This window comes from Helianthus annuus, chromosome 16 (assembly GCF_002127325.2).
Source record: "Helianthus annuus cultivar XRQ/B chromosome 16, HanXRQr2.0-SUNRISE, whole genome shotgun sequence".
Lineage (NCBI taxonomy): Eukaryota > Viridiplantae > Streptophyta > Magnoliopsida > Asterales > Asteraceae > Helianthus > Helianthus annuus.
The window spans coordinates 105,815,540-105,819,478 of NC_035448.2; positions in this window are offsets into that span (position 1 = coordinate 105,815,540).

Sequence of the window (3,939 nt, forward strand, 5' to 3'; positions counted from 1 at the left end):
TGATGTACTGGATTTTTCGTGATATTAGTCGCTGCCTCATTATCAACAAAGATAGGGGTGTTAAGAAATTGCAAACCGTAGTCACGCATCTGTTGTTGGATCCACAAGATCTGAGAGCAGCAACTGCTAGTAGATACATACTCGGCTTCACATGTGGATAGAGCCACAGAGGTCTGCTTCTTACATTGCCAGGTGACCAAACGAGGTCCAAAGAACTGACAACCCGCTGTTGTTGATTTTGCATTAACTTTTCAGCATCCGAAATCGGAATCGGAATACCCTTGGAGCGTGAAATCGCCTTTTCTTGGATACCACAACCCCAATGATGGAGTTCCTTTCAGGTAGCGTAATATCCTTTTCATAATCACCATGTGCGAAGCTCTCGGGTTAGATTGAAATCTTGATGCGAGGTATGTCGGATACATGATATCGGGTCTTGAAGCAGTCAAGTACATTAGCGAACCGATCATGGAACGATAAAGCGTTTCATTTACCCTGTCTCCGGTGAGATCTGGGTTTATCCCATGGTTCATTGCTAACGAGGTGGAAGCTGGAGTAGAACCTGACATCCCAAATTTCTCTAGAATATCATGAACGTACTTCGTTTGATGTATGAAAATTCCCTCAGGTAGTTAATCAACTTGAAGTCCCAAAAAGAATTTCATCTCACCCATCGATGGCAATTCGAATTTCTGCTTCATAACTCTTTCGAAATCTTTGCACAAACTTTCATTTGTTGACCCAAATATGATGTCGTCCACGTATATTTGAACTATCAGAAGATGTCCGTCGACCTCTTTGGTGAAGAGAGTGGCATCCACTTTTCCATGAACGAAGCTGTTGGCTAGTAGGTGTTGAGACAAAGTCTCGTACCAAGCTCTCGGGGCCTGGTGTAAACCATACAGCGCTTTGTCTAGCAAGTAGAACTTGTCTTTGTGGATTGGGTCGGTGAAGCCTGGTGGCTGTCTGACATATACCTCCTCTTTTACCATCCCATAGAGAAACGCCGATTTCACATCTAGCTGATAAACTTTGAAATTTTTCCAAGATGCAAATGCCAGGAAGATTCTGATTGCTTCTAGTCGAGCCATTGGAGCATACACTTTAGTGAAATCTATACCCTCATGTTGACTGAAACCCTGGACTATGAGTCGAGCTTTGTTTCGAATAATAACCCCTCGATCGTCTCTCTTACACTTAAACACCCATTTGGTGTTGATCTTCCTGTGACCATCAGGCAAGTCTACTAACTTCCACACTCCTAACTTCTCGAATTGACTCAACTCTTCTTGCATAGCATTGACCCAAGAATCTTCAGTAAGCGCCTCTTTGTATGTTCGCGGTTCGATCTGCGATATAAAACAACTTAGTGAAAACTCAGTTTGTAAAGGTGCTACTGTAGAATAAAAACAAGTAAGGCCTTGGTCAATTTGACATCTAGTGCGGACGCCTGATTGTAATTCTCCAATGATCAGCTCCTCTGGATGGTATGAAAGAGTTCTTGGCATCACCTCGCCTGGAACATCTACCTCGCCTTCCAGATTAGTAACATTTTGATTTGCACCTTGTTCACTGACTTGGTTTGTTTGACTTGAAATCTGGATTTGCTCCCCTTCAGAATCTGAATCACCATGATCGAATACTGGCATGCTATCAAATTCTTGATTATCATTGACTGTCGTCTGATTATCAGGAGCATGTTCTTGTTCTGAAGATTGTTGAATATCATCATGTTCACCAGCATTGCTTGGACCGGCTTCATCATCATTTAAAGTTTGTCGTCGTCTTCTAGAATACTCAGCTGGAAACCTTTCTCCTGATGACTCATACTCTCTCAGAATATCCAACTCATCAAAGAAATCTTCTTCTTCTTCAGGTTCTTCCAACATGTCAAACGAATCCCACAAAGTGTCATAATGATAACGCCATGAATCTCCAGGATTCTGCGGTGGCATTATATGACTTTGACATTCAACATTGTGAGCTTCAATAATCCGTTTCAGACTTGGAATGAACACTCGTTGTAATGGACTTGTGTAACCAACGAATATTCCCTCAATACTCTTCGGACCAAACTTTCCAAAAGGCTCTAGAACAGTATAGGGTGACCCAAACGGTTCAAGATACTTTAGGTTCGGTTTGCGGTTATTTATTTAATTCAAAGCATGGTTTGTTGAATTTCTTGACAGTGAGAAATCTGTTGAGCGTATAGCAAGCAGCTGCAACTGCTTCTGCCCAAAAATTTATCGGTAACTTTGAATCAGCAAGCATTGTTCTAGCCATTTCGATTAGTGTCCTGTTTTTACGTTCAGCTACTCCATTCTGTTGTTGAGTATACAGAGCACTAAACTCTTGCAATATACCTCTTTCTTCACAAAATTCTTCCATCTTGTTGTTTTTGAACTCAGTACCATTATCACACCTGATTCTCCTGATTCGTGTCTTGTACAGATTTTCAATTTTTCTGAAAAACGCCATTAAACTGTCAAACGTCTCATCTTTTGACTTCAAGAATGATACCCACGAAAATCTGGAATAATCATCAGTAACCACAAGACAGTAGAGGTCTCCTGTAATACTTTTGACATTCACAGGACCAAACAAATCCATATGAAGTCTTTCTAGAGGTCTTGAGACTGAATTGACTTTTTTTAGGGTGTGACTTCTTCTTTTGCTTTCCTTTGATGCAGCTAATGCACTCCCCCTCAAGATGAAAACCTTTTACATGAACACCAGTAACTAAATCATTATGCACCAGGTGATTCATTTTTCGTAGGTAAATGTGGCCCATCTTTCGATGCCACAATTTTGATTCTTTCTCGGTTGCTCTTGACATAAAACAGTGAGCCTGACCCGTGGTAGTAGTAGCTACGCTCATGTCCAAACTCAAGCTTTCACCAGTCGATGCCTTCTGACTGAGGCTGTGAAGCCTTCTTCTCAAAGAACTCTTTGTTTGATTTTGAAAAAATTTTAGATTCTTCATCAGAAAGTGAACTTGAACTTGTCATAAACACCTTTTTCTCAACACACTTCTTGTTTTGAACATTCTTTCTCTGATAATTCTTACCACCCTGATTACCACTCAACCATCTGTTTCGATTGTTGTTATAAAAACGTGGTGGAACAACAGGCTTTTTGTAGTAAGCTTTATCTTTTTCAAAATTTAATTACCTCTTGGAATGTTTCAAACTTTCAATTTCCGACATTTCAATTTCAACCAATTTGAACATGTTTGTCAATTTATCCACATTAACATTCTCCAGAGGAAACTCAGAATCCGAATACAACTTATCCGATCCCGACATCTTATACATGACAAGAGTAGGTTCTTCATTTAAGTTGTTTTTGAATTTTGGTTTCGGAATGTAATTGTTCAGAAAACACTCTTCATCCTCAACTGAATCACTATCAAACTTCAAAACACTTTCAGCCATGCCTTTAACAATCTCAGTTTGAACACTATCATCAGATGAAGAAAATGTAACATCAATTGACTCTGGAAGTTTTATTTCATTCGTTTCATCTTCATCATTAACCAACCCGGACTTTTTCTTTGAAAAATTGTTTAACACTGGCGGTGGAACCTGATGATACCCAACCCCAGTTCCATCCGAGTAAACATCTTCGCCTGCTTTGTTTTTCCCGATGGGTTTGGGAACAATGTGTTGTAAAACAAAGCTTACGGAGTGGTAACTGGTTAACTTCAGATTGATGCGTTCATTCTCAATCTTAGCTTCTTCAAACTGAAGTTTCAACTTAGCAATCTCATCCAGTTGTAGGTTGATTTGCTCTTCTTTGAATCTAAGAACTCCAGTTAAATGCTCATATTCTTTATTGGTTTTACCATTTCTTTCATCAGAATCTTTTATCGTTTGTTTTAGTTTCTCAAAATTTTCTGAAATTTTACGATTTTCAAGAATCAATTTTTCATTTTCTTTC